This window comes from Ciconia boyciana, chromosome 3 (assembly GCF_034638445.1).
Source record: "Ciconia boyciana chromosome 3, ASM3463844v1, whole genome shotgun sequence".
Classification (NCBI taxonomy): Eukaryota; Metazoa; Chordata; class Aves; order Ciconiiformes; family Ciconiidae; genus Ciconia; species Ciconia boyciana.
Genome location: NC_132936.1, coordinates 59,322,904 through 59,343,450, shown reverse-complemented (window position 1 = coordinate 59,343,450; position 20,547 = coordinate 59,322,904). Strand labels below are relative to the sequence as shown.

General features: G+C 38.5%; 1 protein-coding gene across 4 annotated transcripts in view; it reads right to left on the bottom strand.

Moving 5' to 3' along the window:
- The window catches only part of NKAIN2 (sodium/potassium transporting ATPase interacting 2), a 562,917-nt gene that overhangs the window by 312,069 nt on the left and 230,301 nt on the right, over window positions 1–20,547 (bottom strand). The gene's annotated exons all lie outside the window — the stretch shown is intronic.

Below are 20,547 nucleotides of genomic sequence, written 5' to 3'. Positions count from 1 at the left end.
CTCTTCCCTCTATCCCCAGGTATCCTGTCAGTGGGCTTTTACCCATAACTAAATGCATGCAACTTTTTCACCTGGTTCTACTGATAATGACTCTAGTTTACCTCCTCCCACTGTCACAAACATCAGCTGAAGTATAAGCTGTTACCCAAGACTCTAGATACTTAATTTTAAAAAGTAAATTAAGGGACAATCTTGGGCTGTTGATGACTGTTTTCAAGCAATAACATTCCAAGCAGATAGATCAGAAAGTAGAAAAACTGCATTTCTAACAGTATCAGTAGAAATAATTTAATAATTCAAACAGCAAGTTCCCTTTAATTGGTGTTCAGACATTATATCAAAACACAGCACTGCACCCCAACCCATAGGCAGAATTGCATGTTTTGATAAAAATAATATTGATGTGAATATTAGAAGGCAATGTAATGGTGAAGTGAATTTAAACAGAAAGGGTAAGGAGTTTCTTGGACATCATTCCAATAATTACACTAACTGGAACGTTGAATAGAGTTTAATGAAAATGTGAATAATAAAAATAAAAAAAAAAATAAAAATAATAATGACAACAACAACAACGCCAGCACCACACACACAAAAGGAAGAAGAAAAAGCAGGCTGTTTCTTTATAAAGTTTCATTAATGACAGGTGACTATTTACTCAGTTTATATTACACTGTGGATTAATTTAATTAGGTATATCTACCACACACTCCATTCATTTAAAAAATAACACCTTTTGAGATCAAATACTAAATTAATAATTAACTACTCTTCACCACTGTTCTTGCATGATATAGTTATGGGAGAGTTTTTCAATTTTCGTGCCACAGTCCACTGCCACATCAACACTTTCTTTTTGAAATTAAGTAAGAAAACTTGCTATTAAAAAGACAGCCTACACTTACACCAGCATTGCAAATGTAAAGAGTGTTAATTATATAGTACTTACTGGCATATGTTGAACTTTAAGACAGGGATTCTCAAAATAACCCTGGGGAAGTTTGTCAGCCATATCATTTTGAATGTGAATGTTCAGGGTTTCACGTCAACCACTGAATTCCTCTCTACAACAAAGATTCCTTTCACACAATGCATCCATCTTATAGCCAGTCTTGGTATTTTACCCAGCATTTTATTTTACAGATTTATTGACAGAAACAGATTCTGGTCCTACATCATCCAAGAGCTTAATGAACTCATTTGTGCTATCCTACAACTCTCCCTAGCAAAGCAGCATCATAGAAGGGTTCCCAGAATCCCAAGACATAACACTCTAATGGAGAAAATGTGATGAAGAAAGAACAGGAAGGCCAAGCTGTATTAGGAACTTCATGAAATCTCAGACTCCCTATGCTTCTAAGTTTATCATTAAGAAATATTTCCTTGACTATTGACATAGTCATTTATATAAAAAAGACCAACGTGTGGCACAAAGTGGTGTTATGTAGGTCTGCGTGAAGTCTATTAGGGGTATCAGCAAAAGACCTGCTACACCTAAAGTGCTGTTAAACAGGTAACAAAGGGAAAATGCTCACTCTGAGAACACAGCTCTTATTTTCATCAGCTGAACAAAGAGTAAATGACAATAGCAAAGCAGTCGCAAAAAGAGTCTAGACTGTACAAGCTTCTAGTATAGTAACAGTAGGGATTCAGCAAGCAAAAAAATACAAAGGATGATGCAAATCATTCAACCAGTAGGAAATCATACAGTTAAGTGTGCCAATTATAGAGGAAAATTGCAGCACGGTAGTTAATTATATAAAAAAGTAGAAAACCTAATATTCCTGCTGCACTTTTAGGTTAAAAGGAAACTGCACTATCATGCATCAAGCATGTTTTGTTTTGTTTGTTTGGGGTTTTTTTGGTGAAAGATGTGGTAGTTTCACCAAACTTGTTTATGGTTGTGTGCTGGATAAATGGCTATTCTGTGCGAATCTTCACTTCCCACGTGCCAATGTACTTTTTTTTTTTGATGACTAGCAATTTCTTCAGTACCAAGCAACCACTCCCTCAGATTTCGTGGCCATGTTGAAACTTCAGGTGGGGGGACCTACTTGAAAATATGGCACACAAAGCAGTGTGTAAATATTGGCTGTGCAGAACAAGGAGACGAGTCTGCACCACCTCTGTCCTTGGGCATCTACCTCACGTTTGCCATAGGCAGACTTGCTATTAGACTTTCTCTTGTCACTCCAAGGAATCAGCCGTGTGTGGGGACTGCTGGATATGTGAAATGGCAGTGTTCTGGTAGGCTGTGCAGAGATAAAATGCTGCAGAAACGCAGCTGCTGTTCCTTAGAAGATGAGACTACCACAGCAAGGTGCATAGCAGATTTATCAAATGGAAAATATAGGACAGAACTAGATCTTTATTCCCACTTCCTGAAGAGATGAAGGTGGAGAGAAAATAAAAACAACCCACAAACAAACAGAAAAACAATATGGACTTACTACATGCAGTTACTCAAAAAAAATCTCATTGGATCTGTGTTTCTAAAAGGGGAAAAGTGAAAAGTAGGACAAAGTACTGAAAAAATCTATTAAAAACAGTATTATGTAGCTTCCTCCTCTTCCACAGATGCCAGAATCATAAGGGATTTCCTTACATAGAAAGAGAAAATATAGACCTGATTTTGAAAGATTTTTTTTCCTTTACTTTAAAAACTTAACATTTTTGGTTAAACAGCTGCACTTCTTTCTCCAAATCATAACCACCAGCTTCAAATGTTTAATGATGTTTCAAGGACCTTACAGGGAGAAAAGAAAAGGTCTGACAAAGAAATACTAGTCTTTAAAGTTTAGGAATAGACAAAGAATTGTCCATTTTCTTTCTTCTTCTTCTGGAAACAAGAGTTTAAAATGAGAACAGAAAAGAGGAAAAATGGATGCTTTGGATGAAAAAGTACACTATGGTAAGGAAAGAAAAATAAGTTTAAATTCAACTCCATTTTAATAATGCAGTGAACCCAAAATGTAGGGTTATGGAGGGTCAGTTCCCAATGTCAGAAAATAAACACCATTCACATCGTCTTTGTAGGCTTCCAGATAAATAAAATATCATAGACAGATTATCTTATGTAATCACTGATAAAATTATGGAAGAGTTAAGTGTAATTACAGTGAAACATTTTTACTAATGCATTATTTTTTTCCAGACTTCTGCTAACTGTTTTAAAAATAAATACAAAATAAAATCAGCCTGTATACTGTCAAGCTGGAATAGCTCAAACTATTTCCAGATTCTTGTCAGAGGCTGGTTGTTAATAGGTTAACAGTGTTACTGACCTTTGGGGATCTAAGAATTGAATTTCCAGAGGATAAGAAAACCAGTTTGAGATGATTCTTAAAGTGTATGATTGGACTAAAATTTCAGACAGGAACCACAAAGGAGAAACCAGTCAAAAGATGATTTATAACACAAACTCCAAAATGGAAAATGACAAAGTGCCTCTCCTCGGAAACCTCCTTGAGAAGAAACTCAACCACGACTACTTCACAATGATACAGAATCAAAACTTTGCATTGAAATAAATTAAAGGGCACACAGACACACACATACAAGCGGGTATGTACAGTCCCCACCAGCCAGGGCCCTTTGACAGCACACACAGCACAGAGGCACCCAGTACGCTGGAGCCTGGGACAGGGTCACGCTCAACTGATGGACTCACCAGCTGAGCCCTGGTAAGAGGCTCTCAGTTCACTCTAAAGGAAGAAGAGAGTATTAGCTTAAATCGCAGTGAAGGAGAATTAAGCAGCCGTGGTTTATATCATGACTGGTGCAGGCTAAGAATGAGCTACAGAAATTAAGCTCTAATCAGTAACTCATTAAGTCCCCTCAGCTCAATTGTGTTGCATCAGATGCCCACAGTTTCTAATCATTTGCTTGTGTTTTTAAGTTAGACATATAGTTTTTTAATGACTTTCAGTTCTTGGTTCTATGGCATAGGAAGTTAAAAAGAGCCCAATAAATGCAAGTATTTTAGGCCTGTGGCTTATGAAAGAATTGTAATGCTAAAGCCTACCTGCATCACATACAACATCCCCAGCTAACCCTCCCCCAGCGCTTCCATCTTTTTGAGGCAGAATGCATGTATTTGTGCCATTCCTTAGAGAGGTTAATTTAATTTTTCATCAAAATTTCAGATAGTATCCTGAGATACAGGGCCCAGTTACTCAACAAATTCTCCACAGTTACCCAGCAGAAAAACAGAATAATATTTTGAAAGTCAAATCCATACAAAATACACCTACACATCTGCAAGTGTGCATGTGCATGTGAGTCAAGTCCTTTACCGCAAGACAGCAGGGAAAGAAAAAAAGATTTTAATGTTTTTTTTAAGAAGAAAGGCAAATCTAAAATGAAGTTCTGTGAAGAGCTGTGGACACAATGGTGTTCTCAGCACATTAATAAAACCCATCACAAGCACAGGTAATTCAAGCTAAAATCAAGAAGGAATTAGTTTCCACTTGTCCATTGGTTCCTTAAAGGAATCACATATATAATACTAAGCCCCTGTCCTTAATCCGTTTGATGCTGCTGAGAGAAGGAATAGGCCTTCACCGCACTTGATAAGAAGGTAATCACAGTTTTTAAAAATCCTGTGTAGGACCACATCCCTGCATCATATTGTGTACAAGTGGATTTCTGCTGTGACCTACTGAGGACAACAGGGCTCTCCACGGGTACAGAAGTGTATTCTAAGTCTCAGCTGCTGCCTTCTCTAACTGAACATAGTACTAATAAAAAAATGGTAAATACAAGCTTTCTACAGTAGGTTTTCTGTTATGTAGTAATGAAAAGCAGAACTGTTATCTAAATAACACTTCAGTTATTATTACTCATGACATGAAAATAAGAAAGATTCTAGCTAAAGCTGAGCTGGTGAGGCTGACAGGTGGTTTAAATAAAAATAATTTATTGTGCACTGAACATATCTGCAGGGTATTATATTCACGATTTATAAACATTTAGACTCCACTATACATACATGGAGACCCAGTGACTCAAACAATAACAAAATCAAAACCCTGTCTTCCAAGTACTTCCCTGAAAGAATCACCTCCTGTGTGAGCAGGCAGAAAAAAAGAGGAAATTGCTGGCAAAATGCTTGATCAACAAGTTCTATTCTTGCAAAATACTTTCTCCACACAAGTTATGAAACACCATTATCCATGAAAGAGATAAATTATGGGAAAAAAAATGGGGGAAGTCCCTAATTTTACATTGAATGATGTATTTTTAATACTGCTTCCCCAAATTATTTTTAGAATAACCTTACAGGAGCCATATTGCTAGAACTATGATAAAAACCTAATTAAATAAGTGTTGCACTTAAGACATGTAAAAGTTTGAAACCTGGAGCAAATACTTGAATTCACGGCAACTTTTTATATAGCTACACAGAGCTGTAGAGATAATTGTCTCAGATGTCTACAGATTTTTTTACTGTACAAGACCAAATTCACCTTTGCTAAGAACTTAAAACAACAACACAAATTCAGAATTTGTGAGGCATAGTAGATTTCAATACTCTTGAAACCAGAAGAGTATTTCAGTTCATTCATTTGTCTTCAGAGCAAAGTTTTATATACAACTGCATGCTTGATCCCAATGACGAACTTAAAAGGGTCGGGGTCTTAAGTTCATGCTACAATTTAGATCGCAAATCTTAACATCATGTTACAGCAAATTTTTTTGTGTGTGTGCATGTGTATATGTTTTAAGACTACAGAGTTTCTTAATTCTGGCTGGCCAACAGTAACAAGATTTAGATATGTATCAGAACCACATCCTTTTGCAGGCCTGAAAGAAAATTTGAAAAATCAATCTCACGTAAACTGTTCTACCCATAAGGCTAAATATCATGAAGTTAGTATTTCAGCTACAGGATGAACTTAAGTAATAATAACTTAGAGGTGCTAAGAGTTTTAATCCCTATAAATTATTTTATTTCCTGTTCATTAATATTTATAATAGCAATTTGTGCATTATTTTAATAAGACATATTTGCACTCCACCTAATCCAGGAAGGTAAGGATAGAATGTGCACAAAAGTGGTTCAGACTCAGACTGATAAATTGGGTCAAGTTATGAGGTTCATTTTTACCTTAAAACCAAGATAATGTTATAAGACAAAATACTCAGTTGTCAGGTCCCAGCTAGGAGTGTAATAAGCATTTAGTAAAACCTGCCCATGTGTTTTTTAGGAACATTCAAAATCAGATGAGCTAGCTGCATGCACAAGAAAAAAATATCTGTATTAACAAATACAGAATATTTAAGAACAGTTTAATATACTTGCTTAGATGTGATTTTTAGTTTTAGAAGGCCAGTTTTACAGAATTGGTGAGCGCAGGCCTGTATCACAGGGGCAGAGATGTGAGGGCTGCCTCTTCCCACAGTGATTCTGAAACTAGAGAGTGCAGGGCAGACACAGCTGACGTCTCTTGGCGCACCAGCTCAGGCCTGGAAACAGTACAGCAACATAGGGCCTGCCCCAGCTACAGGACCCTGCTACAAAAGCTCTGCCAGTTTACTGGTGCAAGCTTATGATAGGATCAAGGATTAACAAAACCACTAGCATTTACTGGAGGCAGTGCTCTGTATTGTTAGCTTCATATGACTACCTGGTACGATGTCCGGTAGGTCACGAGCATGGTCTTGGGCTTGATGCCTATTTTGTTTATGTCAAAGGTCTGCAGAGACAGGCTAGCTGTGACTGTGGCCAAACGAGGGATCATGATAGAAGGGTTAGTGACCACAGGTGGGAATAGGTTTAAACACTGCCAACATGCTCAACCCCATCTTCTCCAGTTCTACAATTCACAATGGGAAGATCAAGACTGATCTCTCAGGGGTTCCCTTCCACCTCTCTGCCCTAGCCCTATTCCTCTCTCTCTCTCTCCCCTTCTCATCCTTCTACTAGCAAGAGAATCAAAGCGCTGGCTCCCACACCTCATCTTTAAGGTGGTAAAATTCAATTTTACTGATGCTACTGAGAATCCTTGAGCCAGTTCTGCGCATAAAAATACTTTTGAATTAAGCTTTAATAATATTTTATAATTGCACAATCTGAATTTGCCTGCAGTAAAGCCTGAAGGCAAAATCAAGCATTCAGAGAGCATTCAGAAAGATTAGCCTTATCTAATACTTTCAAATCGTTTCTGTCTTTATGGAAATATTTGACAATAAAACAGGTCTTGCTTTCATTCACAAAGATACAACTAGTTTCTACACAGTGATTCCAATTACAGTATACCACATTTGTAAACTCAACAAAGATGTGATAATACTGTTCTGGAGCTGACAAGCGGATATATCTAGGGTATCTTAACTTGAAGTAGTAAAACTATCTTCTGTGTATGTTTCTTCAGCCAAAAGTAGAATGTGGCCTAATACCTGGAAAAAATTACCTTCTAACAACAACAAAAAATTAGTCTCTACTCCTCAGCAGGAAAGGCACACCTATAAGAAACTTCATTAGCCAAATAATTTTGAGTGGTATTGTCAGGGATCACTCACTATCACATCAGGACTGAGTCCTGTGATAATAAGAACTGGGCATTTGGTATCAGAGGACTATATCAAGTGAAAATAGCCAATCTAGAGTCACTGTGGTGGTTTTACTTGTATCCAGACATGTAAGAGTGTCCACAAAGCAAGAGAGAATGACAACTAATCCATTTCAGAACAGTAAGGCACAGAGGGCTCCTTGCTTTGTAGTCACTCATTCCACAACTAAACCTGGATAAGCAGGAAGCTGACTTTGACCTTACAGAAATCTCTCTCTTAATACGCTCCTGCTGGAATATTGGTTTTTCTTATATAGCATATCTGAAGCACCTGCTACATTTTCATGTCTTGGCATAACCTGAAAACTGACATTTAAACTATGCAGACCACTTTACGGAAGAGAGATAATTGACATCAGTTAGTCAGGAAAGTTTGTAGCTGCTAAAATTTGCCTATTATCGGTGTATAAAGCCATTAGTCCTTAGGGAACTCCAAGTAGTGCTGAAGGCAGCAGTGCATCTTCTCTGCAATGTGGCTACCTTAAGAGTCAGAATTGTCATCTGCTCTCTGCACCAGAGTCCCAGGGTCAAGCACAAGGTCTCAGATCTCATCTTCCAGATGCCCAGTGGCCCAGGTCCAGCACCTTTAAATTCAACCACAGCTGGGGAACACCAATCGTTGTCTACAACCCAATTCCACAAATAGAAATTTCTGTCCTAAAGGTGAAGCTTTTTTTTTGTAAAGAAAATGGAGTATTCTCATAGGCCAGTTCAAGATTGTTGATTCAACTCAAGAATCATTGATTAGAACCAGTCAACTTGCAGCAATTTTCAATATGTCTCTATTTGTATTCAATCTGCTTTGGAAGATGATTATAAGGAAAAAAGGCAGCATATGAAACACTCTATGCTGTCATAGTCATTACAGGAAAACCTTAGGTCATTGGGCAATTGGGGTAGCTGTCCCCATTCCAAGCTCTGTGGACACCTAGAGTGAGTCAGTCAGACACTGCCCTCAAAAAGATCCAATTAAACATTTCAAGGAAAACATGAAGTTTTTTCTGGTTTTATGAAACTATATGTTTAAATGAGTGGGACCCTAAGCTTTCTGTTTTAAAGAAATTCAAAACCCATCACCCGCCCCTGGCAAGCACAGCCTCTGTAATATCAGTAAGCAGCACAGATTAGTCTCATTCTCTTGCCTCTTCCAACATTAAAGGTATAATAAAATTAAGAGGCAGACTGGCCATTCCTTTTCCCTAGCCCTGATGACAAATGTAATGAATAAAAAGCTAGTCTGTAATGACTAATGTACTAATACTGCATGTTGACCTCTTTTTAGTATGCCAATTCATGTATGCATACAAATATCTCCTTAAGTACATTGTTTCTGAAATATTATCTGTTTGCAGCCAAGCCTTATCAACCTACAAGGTAACAAATAGTGAAAAATGGAGTACTATAAGAAAGTTCTGGCTTAAGAGATTGTGAATCACAAAGCTCTACTCCCAGTATGTTAAGATTGAAAAGTTAAAAATGTGAGGGACAAGGAAAAGGATAGATGCAAACCTCTGACAAAAGACTAAACACACGTGATGAATGCTTGCTATATTCCATAGTGAACTAATAGGTGACACTGTATCCCAGTGATGAGAATGGTGTCAAAATATTACACTTCCATGCGAGTAGATTGTCCAGAAAACAAAATGTAGTTGGATCAAAATTAAAATGTTCAAACCAAAGGGAGAAACAGGAAAGGAAACAGAGATACTAAAGGGGGATATAATGGGCCTTCTTATTTGCATAAATGTTTACTGCAGTCAATAATGTTTCTCTGATTAACACGGAGATAATTTACATCAACTAATTTGAGGCTAAACTCTGATTTTTACTGGTGCTTATTTTGTGTAAAGGTTAGTGTTGAGTGTCCTGGATTAAACCCATTTGTTTATCCAAAATTGGCACTCAAGCACAGTAGCAGGCTCTCGGCAGGTATTTTGATGATGACAATATTGTTAAATATGTAAAACAAGATTTTTTTTTTTTACTTTGCTTCTGTACTTCATATGGTAAAATACTGATAAATAGTAGTATACTTCTCTGGATTGGAACAAGAATGACATCAGTTTGCTGACACCAGTCGGTACCTTAATTATGTAATGAAGGCTGGAGAGAGCTGCCTAACAAACCTGCATAGCTGACATTATGGTGTTTGTGGAAGTTTTTTGCTTCCATACACGTATAGTAAAAAAAAAATTGTTTCATTGTCACAAATCATCATCTCCCCTTCCACATTTGCCTTCAAATCTTTGCTTTTGCCACCTTCCAATTTGCTTCCTTTAATTCAGTGCCCACAGCAATTCTCCTTGGAAGCAGCAAAAGCTATAATCTAGAACTGCTGCAAGCTCTCCTCCAGCAGAGCCCTACCCCTGCCAATAGCTGCCATCATTCAAGTGGCACTTGCTGGCATGATAGCACAGAGTTGCAGCAATTTCTTTCCACTTTTCCATACCTCATATCCCCAGCGGTTCCAAGGGGGTGATCACCTTGCTGGTTTGATGAGGTCTAGAAAACTCAGCAATAATTATTGTGCTGGCAGTGCTGAAGGCAGCCAGCATCACTAAGGCAGGAATTGGAATGCAGCCCAACCAACATAGCAGAATCCACTAATTTGTTGCACTGAATATTTTGTTGTAAGAAATAATCATGAGCCTTGTGATAGACTATGAAAGGCAAATTAAGTCCTGCCTGAGCCAGACTTTTCTACAGTGCCTAGCAAAAAAAAAAAAAACCCACCCCAAAAAAGAGCTGACAGTTTTAGGTTAGCTGCTTGAATCTAGCCATTTTAAATGCTCTGTCTTGTTAGTAAATGACCTCCTCAAATTATACAAAAGCCAATCAACTATCCAATCATAACCTGTCAAAAAAGAGGTGTTTATAATTGTTTTTGACCAATTTAGTGTGGATTAGACTAGGAGAGAAAGGCTAACAGTGTTCAATTTAATTTCATAATGTATGCTATCTTACACAAGATTGTAAAAAATCAAACAGTGGAGCTTTTTTCCTATAATCATATTAGTTAGTGTTTTAAATGATGCAGAGCTACTGACTTTCTAACCCTTGCTAGACAGTAGCTTTTAATACAATTATTTGAGGGTAACTCCAATGTCTTTTTCAAAATGGACTCCTATTATTAATGAAACAATAGAAAAAAATAACATTTACATAACACCAAATGTCCACACATTTCTTAGTGGTATAGGTGACCCCTCTAGAGAGAGTATTTTTAACTCAAGAAAAGATAATCTGATAATATTGTGCATGCTGTTTCTCTGCTAAAGCAAGAGCATACCTTTATGCAATGAATGCTGCACCTGCTGGTTCCTGCTTTGTGTTGCATGGCACTGTTTTGACTGGGGTAATGGTTTACCCTGTGGTTTACCTCTAGCCCAATGACATACTGATTAGAACTCCATTTACAATGAAGATGCAGGCAACTGACCTCCCTGGCAAATAGTATAGTGAGGTGTAAAAGGAACTTATGTTAATGAGAACTGAGCAGAGAAAAATAACCGAAGCAAAGTCAACCTTTTTCACCCCTGCTGCTCTGTTACTGCAGCCAAGGAAAGAAAGGATCAATGCCCATTCAAAATGCCCTGCTATTGACAGGTACTTCTACTTTGGAGAGAAGAAAGGAATAGATAAATCTTGCACACATCTGGGAAAATATGAAGAAAAAACAGGAGTCATCAAATTTTCCCTGAATTTATCTCACTATACAAAGAAAATAATGCTAAAATGTAAAACTCCAGGGTAAAGACAGCTTTCTATTGTAGGCAACTAACCAAAGTGCCAGCGGACTTCTGCCCAGAGCTGCCAATGGTTGTCAGTGTCTACGATATTTTTGGAGTGATGTTCATGTCCTTGCTTTGTGAGAAGCTCAGGTAGGAACAACTGCTTCCTGCATAGCTGCCCTCCCCTAGGTGAAACTGCCTTCCCTGCTGTGGTGAATGTTGCTAAACTGCGATCAAGTCTCTTCCTTCATCCCCTGCCCAGAAGTCAGTTTCACCACATACGTGGACGTAAAACCCTTACAGCTGAGCAAACGAACCTTCCCTATGTAGTGACACTGCTTTCCTAGGAAAGAAGACACTGGCCTATCACAGTCATAACTTCTATTTAGAAAGCAGAGGCGAGGTCCAATCTACCTAATTTAGGTCCCTAAGTTCTGTCTACGTTTTAGGTATTGAACCTCCACCAAATTTCTGATATACTCAATGAACGAATGTGTCTCTGAAGGCCTCCAGAGAGACATCTGGTCTGACTAAGTGCAGGTACCCAAGTGAGACAAACTGAATCTGATCCACTCATTTAATCTAAAAGAGTTATAATTATTACTAAATTAATTGATAGATGATAGTCCACGAATAAACTGTCAGGCTGGTATGCTGTTCCAGGGATTGACAGATTCCCCATGGGGTTCAGACAAAATCTTTTAATCTCAGGGTAACACACCTAGGCAGTATTTAAATCCTGATTTCAAGGCAAAGTCACTTGGAACTGTAGATTTCATTAACTTTCTCTAATTATTAAGTTCCTATCTTATTTAAATGTTTGTGAATATGCTATTCTGTGTATCAGTTTAATCTGTAAGGTGAAAAGTCTTTAAAGGAAATATTAGTTTTCAGCATTATTATACACCGGATTTTCTCTTCCACCCTTGTAAAAGGAGGGACCAGAGGTGACAAGAACCAGAGGTGACACTAGCTAATGTGCTGTCCTGGTTTCAGCTGAGAGAGAGTTAATTTTCTTTATAGTGGGTGGTATGGGGCTATGTTTTGGATTTGTGCTGAAAACAGTGTTGATAATACAGAGATGTTTTAGTTGTTGCTGCACTAGTCAAGGACTTTTCAGCTTCCCGTGCTCTGCCAGGTGCAGAAGAAGCTGGGAGGGGGCACAGCCAGGACAGCTGACCCCAACTGACCAAAGGGCTATTCCATACCACATGACGTCATGCTCAATATATAAAGCTAGGGAAGAAGAAGGAAGAGGGGGACATTCGGAGTGATGGCGTTTGTCTTCCCAAGTCACTGTTATGCATGATGGAGCCCTGCTTTCCTGGAGATGGCTGAACATCTGCTTGCCCATGGGAAGGAGTGAATTAATTCCTTGCTTTGCTTTGCTTGCGTGCGCGGCTTTTGCTTTCCCTATTAAACTGTCTTTATCTCAGCCCTCGAGTTTTCTTACTTTTGCTCTTCCGATTCTCTCCCCCATCCCACCGGGGGGGAGTGAGCAAGCGGCTGCGTGGTGCTTAGTTGCTGGCTGGGGCTAAACCACGACATGTGCTATCAACAGTCAGTGTGATGGAGTATAAATCTGATCAAATGCTATTCAACCACTTTCTTCTCTTCCTATATTGCAGACTACAATTAGGTTAGATTGGGAAAACATCTTAATGAATATAATTTGTTGTGGGAGAATCAACACTACTTTTGTTGAAGGATGTTAAGAATCAGTGACCAAACCTTCCCAGTATATCTGTTCTTTCATAAAGCTCAGCAGTGCTGAACACTTGAAGAAAGCATGCTGTAAGAAGAGGTTATGTATGGAAGTGCTGAAGTTTTCTGACTATTCAAAATCTGCAAGGTAGACAATATTAAAATTGACAGCAAATTGTTGCAAAGGATATCACAACACTGAATGACTAGGCATCAAAATGGCAGATGAAATAAATTCCTGATAAATGCACAATGATGTACTTCCCTGGGAAAGAATAGTTAACATACACAGTGAATGGTTCTAAATTAACTATTACTACTCAGGAAATTACAAAATTATTCCAGAGAGTTAGCATAAAATGTCAGCTTGATGATGAACAAACCCCAAATTTTAGAAATCCTTAGGAAAGAGTGGGCAATGAAACCGAGATCTGCACTATTAGATAGAGTACCTGGAAAAAGTACAAAGAAATATAACAGAGATGATCAGAACAGCGGAGGATTTCTACTGAGGACAGACTAAACCAATTAGGACTCTTGAAGTCAGTAGAGAGTGCTGTAGGGGGATATGAAAAAGTCTTTAAAATCAAGGATGATATAAAGTAAATAAGTAGGGAACAAGTTTTATTATTTCTCCTAGTACTAGCCACAGAGGCAGTCAGCTGCAATGATGTGAGAAAAAATGAAAACAAAAAGAAAGCAAGTATTTTTTCACAGGGTGAATATAATGAAACTGGGAAAAATATTGCCACAGGCTTTTGTGTTTTAGACAGAAAAAAATTAGAGAATTTTATGGAAAATTAGTCCATTGATAGCAGTTGAAAACAATGGTCTGGCCACAGCCTTTGGTTTAAGAAGTCTCATAATTACCGATTGCTGAAACCTGACAGGGTAAATTGAAGGAATGGCCATGCTGTACAGGGTCCTGCAATGTTCACTAGGCAACTGCTAGTGGCTGCCTCTTGAGGCAAGTTTCTATGCTTAGATGATCTTTTGTTCTCATCTAATAAGGTTTTTTTATCTTCCATTTGAGGCAGCTTACAGCCTTTTTTCAATTTAAATTGCAATGCAATTACTGCAAAATCACGAATCATATTAAAATTATGCCCATTGACAGCATACAAGCATATGTATACTTATGCTTAAGTCACAGAATATTATGCCTTCAGACTTTTGAAAGTGTTAAGATTTAAATTGGGTCAGGAACAAAACCCATATGATCTAAAATCATATTGCCTAAATTTATTTATAAAATTACTTTTAAATACTATCATTTCAGAGACATCCCCCCTTTACATTTCAGTAACACTGCAGGACAGTAATCTCTTCTCAGGTCCTGTAAAAAGCTGCTCTCTAGTGGTTAGTGGGAAAGACCAAGAATTAGGAGAGTATAAAATGAAATAACTGCCTTTATTTACAACTCCTTATCCATTTATTTCCATTTTAATCTCATTGCACGTTACATAACCTTGATGTTGACCAACACTAGTTCAAAAATTTTGAAAAATACTGTAAAAGGCTCCATTTACATGTCAAGACAAAGGGGGGTAAAGAGGGTGGGCAAAACTGAGGCACAAGTCAAGTATTCGTGGATAAAATGAGACTACAAGAAACCCTGGGCCCAGTTTGGATTTATCCATCCTTTGGGACGGGTAACTTTTGTCTATCCTGGGATAGGTATTGCTGTGCTGATCCTACTCAGCTATTCCTCTTCAATTGTTCTGCTGTTCTGTGGTCATTAGCAAGCCTAAATAAATAAATAAATAAATTTGGAAGTCTGTTACTGTGCCTTTTATCCAAAGACTCTTGCAGAAGGACATGAAACAGCACTATTGTCATTTTAAAAATAAGGACCTGAAGAATGAGAAGGATAGAGACCTACCAAAATTCACCCAAACAACAGCTGAATACTCCAGCATGGGGAATAGCTGACATGTCCTCAGTCCTGCTGAGAGCCTTAACCAGTGACAGACATAGCCTTTGTTTGCACTGAAGACAACTGTTAGGTAGCACTTTCCTTTTATTTCCTTTTATTTCCAGAAGAGAGCCATCTATCTGTTTCTAATAAACATCTGTTACCTGTATTATTACCTGGGTCTGATAAGGTATGCCATGAAAAAATGTAAGACTATGAGGTACATTAATAATAACGTGATGGTGTTCCTGATGCTTTAAACGCATCCAAAATATGAACACTTCCTTATTTTAAGTAGCCCTTTAATGGGATGAACACTAGCTGGCATGGCACCAAGAGGTGACACATCTGGTAACTGCTACAGGATACAACCGCATTCAAAACTGTCACTGCAACAAGAAAAATCACCAAGTGTATTTTCAAATGAAAAAATATCACTCAGATATGGCAGATTAGTGCAACATCATGCAAGCTGGAGCACAAAACAGAAAAAGTCTTTTGCAAGCTTAAAGTGTAATGTTTGAGGAGAAAATACACGCTCTACAAAGCCTGGATAGGAAGGATGGAACAGCAGATGGAAAACTCTACTGAGTGCTTCATCAGCCACCTGCCAACCACTGAATGGCAGCCAGTAAAAAAGCTAACCCTTATTAAGTTATAAAATAGAAGGTGAAGGTGGCACTAGTGGTAAAATGTAGCAATTTTGGGTAATGATGTATAGCTTACACTAAGCATAAGAAATTCAAGTTCCGCTTTGAAAAGAGCAGAGGTAACTGAAATGAGTGCTGGGCAAGGCACACAAGACTTTGTCGCTAACTAGCCTTATAAGTCTTCCGATACACCTCATCTCCACCTCGAAGCTTTCCATACCTAAACTAGCAATCTATTTGCTGTGGGCCACAGAACATGAATTCTGTGAGACATTTATTTTTATGCCAATGATGGTGGCAAGCAGGTTGGATAAGGGAGTTTTCTCCCTGTATCATCTAGCTAGGACTTTGCGCACATTCCTTGAGATGCAGGTAGCTATGAGTTCTAGGCTCCTTTACCTTCTACAGTTACGTTATGCTACCCAAGACATATCTTCTTAGAAAAAGAAAATATAAAAATAAAAAAGATTATTTTTAAAAGACCTCCAAATCATGATTACAGCACTTTGTTCTTGTTGTGAATCCACAAAGGGAAATGACTAGAGATAACAGAAAATGCAAGCAGTACGCAGCTAGTTGGTATCAGAAGTCTATGGATAAACTGCATTATTGTAGCTATGATATGACAATTTCATTGCCTTGGAAAGAAGCAGTGATACCAATGGTAAACAGGTAATGATTAAAAAAAAGACAGAGATCTGGGCACAGAAAGTAATAAGGTAGGGAATCAACCTTCTTTTCCTGTTATTTAAAGCCAGCAAACATGGGTGTAAGCTGAACTAGGTAGACACTTAGTACTTGCAAAAAAGGCTACTTATGTACATGCCTAATATGGACTTACAAATCTGAGCTTTTTACCTCTGTGTTTTTTAACCATTTGGGTCATTAATGTAGGCAACAAGAAAAATAATTCTATTTGTACCTAGATATTATGACTACTGCAGCAGGCAACCTAGTAATTTTGCCTGAGGGATAACACCATCAGATATTTCAACATAGTCAAAATAATACACACACTGTAGAAAATTATCATTACATTTTTGCACAAACATTTGAGATAGTGTTAAGAAATTGTTAAAAAGAAAGAGAAAGTTATGGTGATATCGTGTATATTAACGTGATATTTCTCATTCTCGTTGTTTCTTAACGTGCTGTTTCTCCATGTCACTTGTGCTCCTCGCTCTGTCCTTCACCGGTGGCAGTAGGTACAGCTGAGGAACGCCGTGTCCTCCTTCCAGAGCCTGTTTTATGGCCTATTGCCTAACACAAGTGTGTGTGATTGTGCAATACCTGCTAGGGCAGTATTTGATTACTAAATCAAATTAAACGATTGTAATTCCATGCCTGTATATAGTGGAGACTGTCTCAAAAAACAGAGAAGTCTTATTAACCTGTACCATTCACTTTCTTTGATATTTTTCTCAGAAGGATTTTTATGAGAAATCACCTCAGATTTTGGTGATTACCATTTTATTTATTTAATTCAACACTATAAATTAAGAAATTTCTCATTAGTGAACAAAAATAAAAACTTCATAGTTATTAGAAGTATGAAGCCCAGCCATGAACAAAGCTCAGATGAAAGAAATCGTCTCCAAGTCATATCATCTCCATTCCAGTATTGTTAATTAACTCACATTTTAGTTGTGCTGGGGTGCAGGTGCCCAGGTGCTGGCAGCGGGGGGCTGCAGGGCGGCCTCTGTGAGGAGAGACCGGGGCTGCCCCATGCCGGACACAGCCGGTTCCAGGCAGCTCCAACGGCCCCACCACAGGGCACGGCTGAGCCCTGCAGCCAAGATGGCGGCACCTTGGGGAATGCGTGGGTAAGGAAGGGCAAAACACTGCCCGGGAGCAATGAGTGAGGGTAAAAAAGTGTGAGAAACAGCCCTGCGAGCCCCAGGGTGAGACCAAAAGGAGGGGAGGAGTAGCAGCTCCAGGTGCCTGAGCAAGAGATTCCCCTGCAGTCCCTGGAGAGGCCAGGCTGGAGCAGGGGAACAGCACGAGGAGGAAGGAGCGGCAGAGAGAAGCTGTCATGGACTGACCCCACGCCCCCATTCCCCATCCCCTGTGCCACTCGGGTGGGGAGGTAGAGGAGTTGGGAATGAAGGAGTGAAGGCGAGCCTGGGAAACAGGGTGTGGGGGGGGAAGTGGTTAGTTTTTGTTTCTCACCATCCAAATCCATTTTAATTGGCAATAAATTAAGTTAATTTTTCCCCAAGTTGAGTCTGTTTTGTCCATGACAGTAATTGGTGAATGATCTCCCTGCCTTTATCTTGACCCACGAGCTTTTTCATCTTATTTTCTGCCTCTGTCCTGTTGAGGAAGGGGAGTGAGGACAGCAGGGTGAGTGTCTGGCAGCCAGTCATGGTCAACCCGCCACAAAACTAAGAGAAACATAACCACATTATCCCTGAGTTACTACTATAGAAGCTATTTGTTGGACCAAAAATATTGCTCTTAATGATGATGATTCTGATTAAAGGTAACTTTCTTAGGATTTTTATAATTATTGACCGTTTCTGTGGAAGTCCATAAAAACTGCAGGTGGTGGTTCACCACCTCTGAGGCCCTCAATTTTTTAATACCCTTTGTTCAGGATTGGTTTATACCAGTTATGTGTATACTTAGCACAGCAGCCTGTATCAGTATAAAGTAATTTCATTGATCAAAATTTATTTGAAAAATAAGATCTATGGCTTTTCAAAATTTGAGCTTCTTTACTAACCTACTTGGAAAACACTTTGTCTTATCAGGAATTATGCTGCTACTGGAGCTGTAGTGAATCTATTCTCCCCTGACTTACCTGACTTATTCTACGAAGCCTTCAATTATTTTGGTTGAGCTTGCCTTGTCTTGCTGGCCTTTATAGAAAACAGAAGGCACAAAAGATAACTGATGTTTCCCCATCTGTTTCCTTAATAAATGCCCTCTGCTACAAAGGACTGGTGTGCGGACAAGAAAATAGGACTCACTTATCAAACCATACACCCAGTGCCGCCAGAGATCCAAGCTGTGTTTTGATAAGGATTTCCTGGATGATGTGACAAAATTCTGCCTGAATCTCAGAGGTATCTTAGGCATCTGGCAAAAACACTTCATCCAGATCATGAAAACAAATCACTTTTAATTAGTCAAGTCCTAAGCCCATCTCTCCCCGCCCTTGAAAAAAAACTCCAGCTAAAAAAAATACCTCTGGCTCTGACATTTGAAAACATGATGCCATGTTATCTCCTAAAGGCCCCAAATGACAAGATTAAATCACAGAAAAAAAGCCAAAATCAAAATCTGACTTGTATGTAAACATAAAACAACCTTCAATTTGCAATCAGAAAAATCCATATGTGATTACTGTGTGCAATGCTCACAAATTATTAGTCTGGTTTTGGATATCTTTTTAAGTACAGCTGTATGAAATCATGAAATGTTTTCAAACACAGACACGCTAACAGCTAACGGCATTTTTGTTCTGGTCAGATATTTTATTACAGATAAAGCCTTGTATCTTTAAACATGTCCCAAAGAAAGAGGGATCTGGACGCTTCCTTTTTTAATCTTTCCTACCTGCAATGAATTTCAACATGATACTAAGCACTGGTGATCTTTCTAACCTAATTGGCCAAAAGTGCTTTTCATACCAATGCTGTGATTGTGAAGGACTCTGACAAGGACGCTCCACTCTTCGCACCTTGCATGGAGGACAGGCTCTGTCTGAATCTCACCCTGTATCTCATATCTGGCTTTCTCCAGAATACCCTATGTCACCACACAGGGCCAGTGCTTCATCTTTTCTATTTCAGACAAAGGAATTCCAGCCAAGGGACTCTCAGGCATGCTGCAGTCATAGATAGACCAGTTAAGAAAATAATTGAAAAAAATATTCACATTCTGGTTGAAAGAATCAATTTATCCTACTTCACTCAGAATAACCCAATTGTTCAGGTGCCATGTGTATGATCTCCCTTTTGGCATTGTGCGTTATAAGCCACTGCCAGAGTCAGAACATTGAATGAGATAAATCAATGATAATTCCCACGTGCCAAACCAAGAAACTGTCAATAGGGTGAAGCACGTTCCAGTTTAAATGCCTGCAGCACCTGCCATATGTCTAGTAAGGAGTGGGGGTCCCTGACTGGAGTAGTTCTGATAGCCTGGGAAGGAAGCAATACATTTCCCAGAGAGCTATCACTCTGGAGAAAGTAGGAGGAGAGAAAAGGGTGTATGGACTACAAAGCTCTTTGGCAAAAGGTTAAACTGTGGATGAGTATTACTCTTCAAGGAGAAAAGACAAGAAGAGATTGAAAATGGTACTGTTACAAAACAAAACAAAAAAGCAAACTCACAAACTGATGAAAGAGCTGAGATAAAAAGAAATCTGTAGCATAACAATTAGATAATCTTGTGGTGCTTTTCTTTACAGACTGAAGTTTCTGGATTTGAAATAGCTCCTTTGGTAAAAGATTTTCTGAATAGGTTTTATAGTTTATTTCTCTGGATACAGATCACTCTAACAACTTGCAGACCTGTAAGAATGAGGATAATTGTAATTCTCATACTGTGGATGTTATTGTCTCTGCTCCTCCTGAAAATGGAACAACAAAATTAACCTAACATCTGAAAAGGGAACAGAAGAAAGCCTGTTGTCTTGCTCTTCTTGTGAAGAGAAGAGATTTTTAAAATATTTTTTCCCTTCACTGATGAAGAAAATACCTCACAGTGAAAAAAAGGATTAATGGTTTGGAATTACACATCATGAAAACAGTTTTCAATTCTGAATTCTTCCTGTGATCAACAGATATAAAACTCAGGAAAAAAAAGGGAAGGCTTATGTTTTTTTCTCTGGTATACACTTTGCATAAAGTAAAAATGTGAACTTTTTAATAATCTTTGTTGAAATAAGGTCATTGTGTAATTGTACTTTGGTGCCAATGAACCTTTGGTAAGCCCTCAGCCAAGCATTTCAGGAATAGTCT